A 16,160-nucleotide genomic window follows, 5' to 3' on the forward strand; every position below is an offset into this window, starting at 1 on the left:
AACTACAGAATGAAGCCAACATCAGCGTGAGCTTTGGTTGCAAATGGTATGAACTTTGAACTCTTATTCACTACAGAGGTGATACCTCCTAGCCGTTGAGTTGGCAACAGCAGCTGCAAACGAGGGTTAGGAAGGAACAGACAGAGTATCCCGCCTACCACACAACGACGTTACAACGTATTCAATTTACCAGCAGAGACATTCTTCAAAAGAACAAAGGACTCGGTTGGACAACACGGCCTTCCATCTAACACCAACCTACCGAAGTGCAGCTCAGAGTAAATATTTATTGCATTTTCCTTTTCCAAATGGGCGGTAATTTAGAATGCATAAGATACTGTATTTACGATAGCACAGCTTCGCCCTTTGTTCCTCAGTCTTCCCGCTCTTTCACTCAAGCCTAGCCCCTTTTCTTTTGTGTAACAAGCTGTCATATCTTTTGTGTAACAAGCTGTCATATCATAAAAACAAGTCAAATAAAAATAAAGCAACGGTCTAAACTGAATCGTGCGTTTAATTTGAGTTCTTCATTTTCTTGAGTAGTCTGGTGGAAGGTTGATGGTCGTCGGCTCAACGGGCAAAGTCACACTCCTCGGCCGGCAGGGGGCATCCGTTGGGGTGAGGGGCATGGAACCAGCAGGCCCGGATTTTCAGGACACCAGAGAGTAGGGGCTTCAGTTTAGCATCAGCCCTGGTACCTTTCAGCATTCTGGGTCTGTACCCGCCAGTTCCGGATATGGAACATACCGCCTTTACTGGAAGAGAGAGAGGGGGGTTTAATACAAACCTTTTTATATTACTAATAGGTCTAGACCAGTTTCAAGAATTTAGGCAAGCTTTGAGAGACTGCCAAATGAAAATTCCTTCAAGCTGAGAGTGGGGAAGATTCCATCTACTTTTTCAAGCATTCTTATCTGAATATGTGACATTCCAATAATCCCTGAATTGCTTCAGTATGATTCATGCAGTTAGACCCAGTACCAGAACCATTGATATAGAGTGCAGCAAACTAAATAGTCATCATGTTCACAAACATTCCAAGATAATGAACCTTCATGTAAGAATGCAAATAATAATGTTATTTTCACATGATGTTTGGTGCCAAAATGGGATACTTACCAGATCACTACATTGAACTGGATCCATACAGTGGGGCAAAAAAGTGTTTAGTCAGCCACCAATTGTGCAAGTTCTCCCACTTAAAAAGATGAGGCCTGTAATTGTCATCATAGGTACACTTAAACTATGACAGACAAAATGAGAAGAAAAAAATCCAGAAAATCACATTGTAGGATTTTTAATGATTTTTTTGCAAATTATGGTGGAAAATAAGTATTTGGTCAATAACAAAAGTTTCTCAATACTTTGTTATATACCCTTTGTTGGCAATGACAGAGGTCAAACATTTTCTGTAAGTCTTCATAAGGTTTTCACACACTGTTGCTGGTATTTTGGCCCATTCCTCCATGCAGATCTCCTCTAGAGCAGTGATGTTTTGGGGCTGTTGCTGGGCAACACGGACTTTCAACTCCCTCCAAAGATTTTCTATGGGGTTGAGATCTGGAGACTGGCTAGGCCACTCCAGGACCTTGAAATGCTTCTTACGAAGCCACTCCTTTGTTGCCTGGGCGGTGTGTTTGGGATCATTGTCATGCTGAAAGACTCAGCCACGTTTCATCTTCAATGCCCTTGCTGATGGAAGGAGGTTTTCACTCAAAATCTCACGATACATGGCCCCATTCATTCTTTCATTTACACGGATCAGTCGTCCTGGTCCCTTTGCAGAAAAACAGCGCCAAAGCAGGATGTTTCCACCCCCATGCTTCACAGTAGGTATGGTGTTCTTTGGATGCATTCTTTGTCCTCCAAACACGACAAGTTGAGTTTTTACCAAAAAGTTATATTTTGGTTTCATCTGACCATATGACATTCTCCCAATCTTCTTCTGGATCATCCAAATACTCTCTAGCAAACTTCAGACGGGCCTGGACATGTACTGGCTTAAGCAGGGGGACACGTCTGGCACTGCAGGATTTGAGTCCCTGGCGGCGTAGTGTGTTACCAATGGTAGGCTTTGTTACTTTGGTCCCAGCTCTCTGCAGGTCATTCACTAGGTCCCCCCGTGTGGTTCTGGGATTTTTGCTCACCGTTCTTGTGATCATTTTGACCCCACGGGGTGAGATCTTGCGTGGAGCCCCAGATCGAGGGAGATTATCAGTGGTCTTGTATGCCTTCCATTTCCTAATAATTGCTCCCACAGTTGATTTCTTCAAACCAAGCTGCTTACCTATTGCAGATTCAGTCTTCCCAGCCTGGTGCAGGTCTACAATTTTGTTTCTGGTGTCCTTTGACAGCTCTTTGGTCTTGGCCATAATGGAGTTTGGAGTGTGACTGTTTGTGGTTATGGACAGGTGTCTTTTATAGGGTGTCTTTTATTTTTGCCCCACTGTATCATCTCTGGTTGGAACTGGATCTGTATCATCTCTGGTTGGAACTGGATCTGTATCATCTCTGGTTGGAACTGGATCTGTATCATCTCTGGTTGGAACTGGATCTGTATCATCTCTGGTTGGAACTGGATCTGTATCATCTCTGGTTGGAACTGGATCTGTATCATCTCTGGTTGGAACTGGATCTGTATCATCTCTGGTTGGAACTGGATCTGTATCATCTCTGGTTGGAACTGGATCTGTATCATCTCTGGTTGGAACTGGATCATCTCTGGTTGGAACTGGATCTGTATCATCTCTGGTTAGAGCTGGATCTATATCATCTCTGGTTAAAACTGGATCTATATCATCTCTGGTTATAGCCAAATATGGAGTTCAGAGCTTTGTTGAGATAATGTCTGGATTAAGGTAAAAACATTATAGTAACATTCCCAAAACTCTCAGGTTTTCCTGACATTTTGGTGGGAAGATTCTGGATTTCCTGCGTATTCATACCCGATTCCAGTCTTCCAACCGGGACTACTGAAATTCCTGGGAAAGTTGTCATCATTTTTCAACACTAGTCTGGATGCTGAGTTTGTACTGCACGTACCGCTGAAGACCTGGTGGTTGTTCTTGAGCAGGTGTACAGACCTCCACACTCCTTCTTTAAGACCTGTAGAGTTTCCTACTCCAACACCTCTCTCCCTGACAGACTGCCTGAAGAGGAGAGAGTGAGAGAGTGCATTTGGAATAAAAAATGAGAAGGTGGTGGTTCAGGGTTCAAGAATGGAGTAGTAGGAGAAGGATGAAATGTAAGAGTGACTGAAGAGACTTTTGGGATGGCACAGCATGCGTCCCAAATGGCACCCTATTTCCTACATAGTGCACTACTTTTGACCAAAGCCAAAAATGGGGCCCTGGTCAAAAGTAGTGCACTACAAAGGGAATACAGTGCCATTTGGGACACAGCCTGAGAGGTAAGGGAGTTGTGCTAAATTAGAGCCTCAAAAAAGAACTTGTTCTCTCAGGTGTCAAGCCAGTCAGAGCTGTGAAGTCAATTAAACTAAGTCCAACATGCTGTCATAAGAGAACATTTCACCACCTAAGTTCCCCAGCGTCATTTCAGATACCAACGAGTTAGGAGAGAGGGAGGTATTAAAATTAACCCATTCCCCAGGCTGCCTTAGATAATGGGTATGCATGGCCAAAAACTATTTTTGTGTTTCCACAATATGTGTAAGCCAAGATATGAATTCCCAGTGGAGTTCGCAGCAGAGCGGCTAGCCAACCTTTAAGTTCCATTTCATGGAGATTAAGGTATTTCTGGCTTTACTTTCCCTTCTACATGGAGAATTCAATCTGTTTTGACCTTTGGTTCGTATAAATGACAATCTCATCTTCTCTTTGGCATACGGGAGTGCAGTTCACCTTAGGTTCCCCCGTGTTGTTGTTGTTTTTTACATCATTATAGTTATATAGACTACAGTCGCGAGGATAGCCCATGTGTTTATTATATCAGACCCAGAAGTCTGGACAGTGGGCACCCCATTGTGATTTCCCTGCTGTGGAACAGCTATTACCCTCTTACCAACCTTTTTTATTTAACCAGGTAGGGAAGTTGAGAACTAGTTCTCATTTACAATTACGACCTGGCCAAGATAAACCAAAGCAGTTTGACATATACAACAACACAGAGTTACACATGGAGTAAAACAAACATACAGTAGAAAAATAAGTTTATATGCGATGTGAGCAAATGAGGTGAGATAAGGGAGGTAAAGGCAGAAAAAGGCCACGGTGGCGAATATAGCAAGTAAAACACTGGAATGGTAGATTTGCAGTGGAAGAATGTGCGAAGTAGAAATATAAATAATGGGGTGCAAAGGAGCAAAATAAATACAGTAGGGGAAGAGGGAGTTGTTTGGGCTAAATTATAGATGGTCTATGTACAGGTGCAGTAATCTGTGAGCTGCTCTGACAGCTGGTGCTTAAAGCTAGTGAGGGAGATGTGTTTCCAGTTTCAAAGATTTTTGTAGTTCGTTCCAGTCATTGGCAGCAGAGAACTGGAAGGAGAGGCGGCCAAAGGAAGAATTGGTTTTGGGGGTGACCAGAGAGATATACCTGCTGGAGCGCATGCTACAGGTGGGTGCTGCTATGGTGACCAGCGAGCTGAGATAAGGGGGGACTTTACCTAGCAGGGTCTTGTAGATGACCTGGAGCCAGTGGGTTTGGCGACAGGAATGAAGCGAGGGCCAGCCAACGAGAGCATACAGGTCGCAGTGGTGGGTAGTATATGGGGCTTTGGTGACAAAACAGTTGGCATTGTGATAGACTGCATCCAATTTATTGAGTTGAGTATTGGAGGCTATTTTGTAAATGACATCGCCGAAGTCGAGGATCGGTAGGATGGTCAGTTTTAGGAGGGTATGTTTGGCAGCATGAGTGAGGGATACTTTGTTGCGAAATAGGAAGCCAATTCTAGAGTAAACTTTGGATTGGAGATGTTTGATGTGAGTCTGTAAGGAGAGTTTACAGTCTAACCAGACACCTAGATATTTGTAGTTGTCCACATATCAGAACCGTCCAGAGTAGTGATGCTGGACGGGCGGGCAGGTGCAGGCAGCGATCTGTTGAAGAGCATGCATTTAGTTTTACTTGTATTTAAGAGCAGTTGGAAGCCACAGAAGGAGAGTTGTATGGCATTGAAGCTCGTCTGGAGGGTTGTTAACACAGTGTCCAAAGAAGGGCCAGAAGTATACAGAATGGTGTCATCTGTGTAGAGGTGGATCAGAGACTCACCAGCAGCAAGAGCGACATCATTGATGTATACAGAGAAGAGAGTCGGCCCAAGAATTGAACACTGTGGCACCCCCATAGACTGCCAGACGCCCGGACAACAGGCCCTCCGATTTGACACACTGAACTCTATCAGAGAAGTAGTTGGTGAACCAGGCGAGGCAATCATTTGAGAAACCAAGGCTGTTGAGTCTGCCGATGAGGATGTGGTGATTGACAGAGTCGAAAGCCTTGGCCAGGTCAATGAATACGGCTGCACAGTATTGTTTCTTATCGATAGCGGTTAAGATATCGTTTAGGACCTTGAGCGTGACTGAGGTGCTCTGACCAGCTCTGAAACCAGATTGCACAGGGGAGAAGGTGCGGTGGGATTCAAAATGGCCGGTGATCTGTTTGTTAACTTGGCTTTCGAAGACCGTAGAAAGGCAGGGTAGGATAGATATAGGTCTGTAGCAGTTTGGGTCAAGAGTCCCCCTTTGAAGAGGGGGATGACCGCAGCTGCTTTCCAATCTTTGGGAATCTCAGACGACACGAAAGAGAGGTTGAACAGGCTAGTAATAGGGGTTGCAACAATTTCGGCAGATCATTTTAGAAAGAAAGGGTCCAGATGTCTAGCCCGGCTGATTTGTAGGTGTCCAGATTTTGCAGCTCTTTCAGAACATCAGTGACATCAAATGACAGCACAATACCTGTCAATCAATCACCAAGGACCCTCCACTCTAGATTATCAACTTCAAAACTGTTCTGTTGATTTTGTATAAAAGTGTTAAACATGGCCTATTTAGCCTACATAGAGATTATTGTTACAGTACCGCACCACATTATGCAACATATTCATGACACTCAACCTTTGTTTTGTTTGCAGCTAGGGATAGTATGCCAAGGTACGTGTGAACAGTGGGCAGCTGGCAGCAGGTTGGCATTTATTGTCAGGAAGGAAGGAAGCTCTGCAAACTGAAGGAAGCTCTGCAAAGTGGTCACTAGCTGGCACAGGCACAAATTCATAAAATCGGATTTTAAACCTAACCTTAACCCTAAACACATTGCCAACCCTAACCTTTATGATATTGACAATTTTGACTTTGTAGCTGGCCCATCTAGTTGAAATGGCTCAGTTCTGCCTCCAGGGCAAGATTCAGGACAAACTTCAACCTGCGGGGGCCCAGGACCCTACTATAACATCATTACAACGTTTACAGCTGCCCTTTTGAGACCATAGCCTACACTGCTAATTGAGATGAATGGGATAACTGGGGCTATTGACAATGTGGAATTAGTCTGGACCTGGCCTGGCCTCCTAGACTGTTATTAATGGATTGTCCATAGATACTGTGTTTGTGCACTGCTGTGAGCACAAGGATGATTGCACGTTAACATTTATTTAGTGACTAAGAGGAAACAGAGATACTGTTTTTGTTTGTTGTCTGTTTTAGCCCGTATACTAAAACAGTGAATACTAAGCATTACTGCCCTCTAAAAATACAATACAAAAATGTCACAATACCGGTAAAAATGTAGGTACAAAACCTTTCATCCGACCATACAGTGTTTGTACACAATTAGTATGCTAGTCGACTAGAAGAATGAATTACACAGTATGATTGTGGAAATTATTGCATCTTATGGTTCTTGTGTTTCTTTCAAACTTGCATGAGGCAATTGTTTAGCTTGTCCATTGATTGTCACATCTATTGAGAGAGAGACAGTGAAATTCGCGGGCTAGTTGCTGTCAGTGTCCCAGCCCCCCCCCCCCCCTCCACCCCCCCCCCCCCCCCCCCCCCCCCTCCACCCCTTACCCTCCCTATTTTCAGAGCAGCACCATAGGAGAACACAAATACAGAGTCATCCATAAAAGATGGATCAGAATGCATTATTCATCTCCATCCCGGGTTACAGGCGCTCTGTCTCTCCATCCTCTTTTTCACCCCCTCCCTTTTCATTCCCTCCCGACTCTAGCTTTGTCTGTCTCTCTAATTCCAGTCCTGAAAGAGATTCTTCTGTTTTAATCAGAGTACACTTCATCTCCTTATCTCATCTAACGTACCTCGGGTGAAGGTGTGTGTGTGTGTGTGTGTAGGATGAGGGGAGGGGAGAATCTGGAGGGGTTGATAAAGGAGAGATGGGGGCGGTGTGTGTCGTACACAGGATGTAGCTGGCAGTGGATGAAACACTTCCAGGGTTCAAAGCAGGGTCGCACTGCACCACCAGGGGCCTTGGTGGGGGGGCGAGAAGGACATAAGGGACCTATCATGACCTTAACATTCCTGAATTCCACCGAGTCAACTATACACCATGTAGTGTACATAAACCCAATATACTTCATTATAGTAATGAACCACAGAGCAGATATGTACTTTTTGTTATTTATTCCTAAACCTAATATGACCTCAATGACAGCTCAATGTTTTGAAGGAGAGATTACCTTGTGATTTGATTGACAGTTTAGTTATTAAGTCCCATTCCCTTACCTCCAGTGCTCCAGGCATCAGGGACATCCCCGCCCTTGTCGGTCGACCAAGCAGAGTGTTGGCCACACGTAAGACTATACTGGGGCTGGGGCATCTACAAAATCCCGGGGGAGGGCGGCGCAATTCCACAGTCTCAATCCTCTCTCGGGGCTGGAACCCAGCTCCCCAGTTGTTCCCATGGGACCTGTCAGTCTCAGCTTCCCCCTCGACGTTTGACCCTTGTACTGTGACCCCGGACCAGGTCTGACGACCCTGTATATACTTGGCTCTCCACTCGTCTGACAGCTGGTAGCTCCTTGACTGGTAGCACCAAGTCTACCAGACACACCTGCAGAGTAAGGGGTTAGATTAAAACAATGTGACTGGCTTATGTTAGCATTTTCTGTGTTTTTTAAATTTGTATTTTTTTATTGTTATTTTTGTATTTTTGGTGTTTTAGGAGATGCTCTTATCCAGAGCGACTAACAGTAGTGAGTGCATACATTTTTGTACTTTTCCCAATGGGAATTGAACCCTGACGTTGCAAGCATCATGCTCTACCAACTGAGCCACACGGAACCATGTGTTCAAGTGTGGGTGTTATTTTTTTAAATTGAACCTTTATTTAACTAGGCAAGTCAGTTAACAACACATTCTTATTCACAATGACAGCCTACCAGGGAAGAGTGGGTTAACTGCCTTGTTCAGGGGCAGAACGATAGATTTTTATCTTATCATCTCTGGGATTCGATCCAGCAACCTTTCGTTTACTAGCCCAACGCTCTAACCACTAGGCTACCTGCCGCTCCATTAGGATATCCGCTTTGTGGAGGGGATTCTCAGGCAGTCCTCCTCTGTGTTGAAGCCACAGGCTGTGCTGATCTCAGAGATGAAGTCAATGTATTCCTTATACTGGGACTTCTGAAACTGTCTCCGCTGGTACTTCCCATAGAAGTCAAAGAAACGGCAGAACAATGTACCGGCCGGAGAAGGATGACCTAAGGTGAGGAAAGTGACAGAAATGACATCAAAACTATTCTTTATTTCCCTGGTTTAGTCTTAGAGAACCCTGGCCAAGCAGAGGTAGCAGACATCATAGAGGTGAGAACATACTGTAGGAACAACTGAATTAGGCACAACTTACTCAAAGTTGGATGTAAGAAAAATGAGGACAATTTAAAGCCTATGGAGCTATGAGGCATCGTTAAGTACTGTTGGGAGCTTTCAGAGACTAACTTCAAGAGCCAAGCTCAACATCGCCATCAGATGGCCACCGCATCAAACAAGTCCCTTCACACATCAACACACCTCCAATCCCCCTCTCCCCAAACCAACCCAACTCATGAAAGTAACATGATTTCAAATTCAATAGATCAGCTGCCACTTGATGCGGCTAAGCCAAATTGTGTCTGCTGATGACTTGCCTGGCTGCTATAACGGGGATCCACGGCAAGAGCTCCTCCGAGTAGTTTCCAATCAGCCAGTCTGTGTCCAGGAATAAGAAGCCATCACTGGGAGTGATTGCCATTTCCTGGAATAGAACCCACACCCAAAAGCACAAGAGGCTTCTTTAGATCAGAGAGACGCACCGCCAACGACCGTAATTAGATTTTTGAATCATTCATTTTTTTAAATGACAAATGACTTGTGACACACCCAGCCGCTCTCTGTCGCTAAAGAACTCTGTTGCCAACTTTTAATATTGAAGGAGGATAACATCTTGATATTGTTATCCCAGCTCATTTAGTGTCAGGGTGGGTATAAGGAAGGGTGATCTGAAATAATGAGTCAGATGAGGTTACAAATTCAATTTATTTTGTATTTAATTTAAACCAACATGTTGTGCCTATTGCCATGTAGGGCCTAATTAAATAACTGGTCTTATACAACACAACAAAAGTAAACAAGTAAATAAATGATTTTAGCCTAAACCTGTGAACTAGGGAAACTAGATAAAATGACAACAAGGAAACCCCGTTCAGGAGTTGGAGACCACTTCATGTTCTAGTCCAGACACCATCATATCCCATCACCATGTTCTAGTCCAGACACCATCATATCCCATCACCATGTTCTAGTCCAGACACCATCATATCCCATCACCATGTTCTAGTCCAGACACCATCATATCCCATCACCATGTTCTAGTCCAGACACCATCATATCCCATCACCATGTTCTAGTCTAGACACATCCTATCCCATCACCATGTTCTAGTCTAGACACATCCTATCCCATCACCATGTTCTAGTCTAGACACCCATCATAATATATCACCGAGGATAAGACCACCAGACAGGGTGCAGATCCTGACAGAACCCCAAGCCTTTAGTGAAAGGTACAGCGAGTCCCTAGCTAAACAAGCTAAACAATTGCCTCATGCAAGTTTGAAAGAAACACAAGAACCATAAGATGCAATAATTTCCACAATCATACTGTGTAATTCATTCTAGTCGACTAGCATACTAATTGTGTACAAACACTGTATGGTCGGATGAAAGGTTTTGTACCTACATTTTTACCCGTATTGTGACATTTTAGCATTGTATTTTTAGATTTCAGCTCTGCTTAGGATTCACTGTTTTAGTATATTGGCTAAAACAGATGCAACAACAAACAAATACAGTATCTCCGTTTCCTCTTAGTCACTAAAAAAATGTTAATGTGCAATCAACCTTATGCTCACATCAGTACACAAACACAGAGTCTATGGACAATCCATTAATAACAGTCTAGGAGGCCAGTCCAGGTCCAGACTAATTTCACATTGTCAATAGCCCCAGTTATCCCATTCATCTCTAACGGACAGCTGTAAACGCTGTAGTGATATTATATTACATCACTGGGGCCAAGCTTCCTGCCATCCAGGACCTATATACTAGGTGGTGTCAGAGGAATGCCCAAAAAATGGTCAAAGACTCCAGTCACCCAAGTCATAGACTGTTCTCTCTGTTACCACATGGCAAGTGATACCGGAGCACCAAGTCTAGGTCCAAAAGGCTCCTTAACATCTTCTATCCCCCAGCCATAAGACTGCTGAAAAATTAATCAAATGGAAACCCAGACTATTTACATTGACCAACCCCCCCCCCCCTTTGTTTCACCCCTACCTACATGTACAAATTACCTGGACTAACCTGTACCCCCACACATTGACTCAGTACCCCTGTTTATAGCCACGTTATTGTTATTTTATTGTGTTACATTTAATGTTTTACTTTAGTTTATTTAGTAAATATTTTCTTAACTCTATTTCTTGAACTGCATCGTTGGTTAAGGGCTTATAAATAAGCATTTCCCTGTAAGGTCTACCTGTTCTTTTCGGCGCATGTGACAAATAAAATGCGATTTGATATTAAGGCCCTGGGATCCTGCAGGATGACGTTTGTCCTGAATCTTGCCCTGGAGGCAGAACTGAGCCATTTCTGCTAGATGGGTCAGCTGCAAAGTCAAAATTGTCTATATCATAAAGGTTAGGGTTGGCAATGTGGTTAAGGTTAGGTTTAAAATCCGATTTTATGAATTTGTGCCTGTGCCAGCTAGTGACCACTTTGCAGAGCTTCCCCCAGGGCAAGATTCCTGACAATAAATGCCAACCTGCTGCCAGCTGCCCACTGTTCACACGTACCTTGGCATACTATCCCTAGCTGCAAACAAAACAAAGGTTGAGTGTCTTGAATATGTTGCATAATGTGGTGCAGTACTGTAACAATAATCTCTATGTAGGCTAAGTAGGCCATGTTAAACACTTATACAAAATCAACAGAACAGTTTTGAAGTTGATAATCTAGAGTGGAGGGCCCTTGGTGATTGATTGACTGGTATTGTGCTGTCATTGGTTGGTAAGAGGGTAATAGCTTTTCCACAGCAGGGAAATCACAATGGGGTGCCCACTGTCCAGACTTCTGGGTCTGATATAATAAACACATGGGCTATCCTCGCGACTGTAGTCTATATAACTATAATGATGTAAAAAACAACAACAACACGGGGGAACCTAAGGTGAACTGCACTCCCGTATGCCAAAGAGAGAAGATGAGATTGTCATTTATACGACACTGGGGAACTGAGGTGGCAAAATTCTCTCATGACAGCATGTTGGACTGAATTTAATTGACTTCACAGCTCTGACTGTCTGACACCTGAGATGAAATGTCTGAGAGAACAAGTTCTTTTTTGAGGCCCTAATTTAGCACAACTCCCTTTTCTCTCAGGTTATGTCCCAAATGGCCCGGTATTCCCTTTGTAGCGCACTACTTTTGCACAGGGCCCCATAGGGCCCGTAGGGGTCTGATCAAAAGTAGTGCACTATGTAGAAACTAGGGTGCTATATCGATGTTATATTAATGCCCTGGGCCCTAATTGAAATCAAGGCTGGTCCAGACCGGACCAAAAAATTGGATCTGTAGATGTTGAAATCAAGGCTAGGGCAGACTGACTAAATTTCAACTACTTTTCACCTTCCGGTGACGGTTGTTGCTCAGTGGGTGAGGATGTTGGTTACAGTAAAGGGAAAGAGAGCAGCATGTCTTCAGATGAAACATTGAAGGGGTGCGGCAGGGGAAAAGTAAAGCACAGCAGAGCACTGGCTCCCTGCAACCCCACGTGCAATTCCATGTGTGTCTATGGAGGTTTAGACTCAGGCTACATGTGACTTCATTTGAAAAGCTGAACGAAATAGTTAATATATTAATACCTATAATACCTACTGTACACATCATCTGAATTAATTTGGTATTCACAAATATTTTAAATAGTGCAATAGTTTTGGTTTCTTAAAAGAAGAAAAAATGGGAATTCCAAATATCCACAAAGCCCTCAAAATGAAGTTGATCTTGGGGTCTATTAAAGGGTATTATGAGGCTCATGCAGGATATACACCCTCTAAAGTGACAAGCGCTAACTGATCAAAGCTGAATAAAACAGTGTTTCATTTAGCCCTTCCTCACCTCTAGATAGGTTCATGGGCCGTACATATTCCAGATCTTCTGTTTCCTCACATCGATGCCCTTTCCAGGGTGCTGAAACACAAGCAGGTATGACGGTCAGTCAGTCCCTAATCACTTCATCAGCGGGCAGAACTGAACGTTGGGTACACAAAGACACTATTCACCTACCCCCAGTGTGTCATTTCAATCACGGCTATCCAGCGTTTTGATTAGACGTTAAATCACATCACTGATTGAATAGAACACTGGCATGAAATTGGCGCGGATTAAGTCCGCATCCCAAATGGCACCCTATTCCGTATATAGTGCACTATGGTCAATTCCAAGCCATGAGCACCAACATGTGAAGTTCATAGGAGCATGTCAAATGAAAGCTAAGAGTAAACATTTTATTTATTAAGGTATATATATACATTTTTCAACAACAAATTCTGAATAAGCTAAGACTGATTTCTTGTCAAGCAGATGGAAAAGGGGTCTTTCACAACATCTACCAGAAAGTCTTAAAAGGTATTAAAAATACAGCAAACCATAATGAAGTAAAGACCCCTGCCAACTAATAAACACATTTAGTTTAGCAGAATTTTTTGGCCTTTATGAAACATTGCCTTGTGCTTTGAAATTCCATCATCAAAAATCCACTTATCTTTAAAGATATTGTCATTTCTCTCCCTCTTGAGGGAGGATAATGAAAGTTCACAGAAGTAACAAGTAAAATGTAGATCTATCAATTAGTTAGTGTTTTTACTGATATCAAGTTTGTTTATGAATTATTAAAATGAATGTAGACGCAGGGAGTCAGGAAACAAGTGCAGTGAGCTTAATAATAACGAACATTATAAAACAAGAAACAAATAAAACAAGGAAATATAAACAATACTACCTGACGACTGACAGAACAGAGCGCTAGATAAATGATAAGTAATCAAGGTGGTAATGAATTCCAGGTGTGACTGATGGCTCATCGCGCTCTAGCGACTCCTTGTGGCGGGCCGGGGCTCTCTCTCTCTCTCTCTCTCTCTCTCTCTCTCTCTCTCTCTCTCTCTCTCTCTCTCTCTCTCTCTCTCTCTCTCTCTCTCTCTCTCTCTCTCTCTCTCTCTCTCTCTCTCTCTCTCTCTCTCTCTCTCTCTCTCTCTCTCTCTCTCTCTCTCTCTCTCTCTCTCTCTCTCTCTCTCTCTCTCTCTCTCTCTCTCTCTCTCTCTCGCTCTCTCTCGAGTAAAACAAATGTTTATGTAAGAAAACTTTGAAATCAATGTTTTTTGTTTGTCGTTCATTTGCGGGCCCTTGTCAAATGTAGTGCACTATAAAGGGAATACAGTGCCATATGGGACGCAGCCTAAAGCTTCTTGCAACACACCAGCTACACCGTGTCATTGATTAAGCGTCCAGTGGACATTTGTGAACTAAAAAATATCAGAAACAAAGGTCAGTTTTCCACAGGTGTCCAGGTGTTATTATTCAGCACCAGGGCATGTCAGGTTGTTTTTTATGTAACTGTGTTCTGGCAACCTAGTGTAGTGTTTATCATACATAGACCATTTCCATAACCAAGATCCACAAAGGACTGTTTGACCGTCAGACCCTTCTCTGCTAGCTCCTCGCCCCATAGGACCTGTGCATTGCGTTATTGTCATAAGAGCTGTTATTTCACACATATTAGCATTCTGTCCATATACTGAGGAGGCCTATCAAAAGATATGTAGCAAAGGCAATATCTTCAAAGACAAACTTCTCAGGGTCTGTTACTTCAGGCCAAACTTAAACAAAGACAGATATTACAGTATGTTGGGACATTAACATGAAAACAACTTCAACAACAACAAACCACTGCTACAGGAGGTGTTACAGAGCAAATCAATGTAGACACTGTCCAATGTGTCCATGCATGACTGGGTTGATGGAAGGCTAGGCGAAGAAGCTGACATTGAGATTAAACATCATAACATGGAAAGACTCACCATTCATCATTGTTCTCAGGCAGAAGGTGTATCTGATAGATGTTCTTCCTTCGAAACGCAGTACCTTCCGCACTCTCCTCAACTGGTATGAAGCTTACTTTACTCTTTGAGATTCAAAGTCTGAAAATGTAAAGATTTTTAAAAAGTAACACACAACATTTCACACATCCGACTGTTGTTGTGCACATGCTGTAAAGTCAGCCAGAACTCAATGATAAGCAGCTTATTGTCATTAGCATGTCTTTACTTTTGAGTATGTCTTTATGTACTGTTGTTCCATAAGTTTACTTTAGGAATGAATGTCCTCACAGAAAAATACCAGTCTCTGCTTGTCATATTCAAGTTCAATACAACTATTCACTAAAGAAAGAACATCCTTGGACTCTGACGTATCACATCCATGACGTCCACAAAGACATTTGTTCACAACGTGTGGTTTATTTATCTAAACATTAACGCCAGACCAAAATCCTCCCGGAAGAGTATTACATTTGTCTGTAAACTTAGTTTCAACATGGTTTAGATATAATAGCAAATTGCATAGCACTGAAACATTATACATTGCAAACGTAATAACAAAAAATAACACTTCCGGCGACTTATATTTTCAAAGGGATTTTGTCGCGGGTTGATGACGCCATGAAAGCGCGACTCAGAAGAAAAGAGCGCCGTTTGAAAAACCAACAGCAGAGAGTGCTGTTGTATTTTTAATCTCAACATCTTGAACGACCCTGTACTGGTGCTGCTGTCTAGTACCATCCAATTGTACATTATTTTATATGCAGAAAATGTGAAATCAGGATGCAAAAAAAATTATCACAAGTTTGACCTCACACCAATGAATAATCTTAATACCCTTCACTCTTTTTCCTTTTTATGCTGATTTCCAAACACTCTGCTCACTGATCACCTGCTTAATGTTTTGATAAACACTTCAGGGGTAGAAGGTCTGATGCAAATTCTGACAACTTCCCTCACATTACTGTTACAGCACCATGAACATGCTTCCTGTGAAACAAAGAGCATCTAAAGATTATGATAATTTACCCCTAAAAAGTTTCCCCTTTCATCTGTGGAGCATCTGAGGTGGATCCTGGTCCCAGTTGTCAGGTGAGAAAAGGCTACAGAAAAATGTCACAAGCCTCCAGGTCACACACACATCATAAAGTACGAGCTTCCCATGCTGTAAGTTGACACTAAGAACCTTTTGCTCAAGAATTTGCATTCTGAACCCTGTGACAGATACGTTTAAAGACAAAATGATGGCCACCACTATTCCCACATACTCATGCTCTCTAGAAACGGAATATCACATCGCAACCTGGTATCATTAGGTCGTTATATTTCTCAATCCACTTGGTAAATTAATGTTAATTGAGCAATGAGTCACTGCTACAAAACCAATACAAAATATCTGATATAGCAATGATCTCTTTTCACAATAACAATGATTTTTACATGAGTCATTATTGATACATAATCATACATTCACATCTACAGTATATATATATATATATATATATATATTATTTATTTAACTATGCAAGTCAGTTAAGAACAAATTCTTATTTACAATGA

General features: G+C 42.6%; 1 long non-coding RNA gene across 2 annotated transcripts; it reads right to left on the reverse strand.

Moving 5' to 3' along the window:
• Positions 1-368: 368 nt before the first annotated feature.
• On the reverse strand, positions 369-15,186 carry LOC110500668. 2 transcript variants are annotated; one of them, XR_005038630.1, is made up of 8 exons: positions 14,830-15,186; positions 14,583-14,702; positions 14,155-14,236; positions 12,625-12,696; positions 8,475-9,206; positions 7,697-8,024; positions 3,043-3,149; positions 369-755 (listed from the first exon to the last, which is right to left on the reverse strand). It is a non-coding gene; the product is annotated as an uncharacterized LOC110500668 (long non-coding RNA). The 2 variants fall into 2 exon arrangements; XR_002470144.2 differs by lacking the exon at positions 3,043-3,149.
• Positions 15,187-16,160: the final 974 nt, after the last annotated feature.

Source organism: Oncorhynchus mykiss, chromosome 21 (genome assembly GCF_013265735.2).
Source record: "Oncorhynchus mykiss isolate Arlee chromosome 21, USDA_OmykA_1.1, whole genome shotgun sequence".
NCBI classification, from domain to species: Eukaryota; Metazoa; Chordata; class Actinopteri; order Salmoniformes; family Salmonidae; genus Oncorhynchus; species Oncorhynchus mykiss.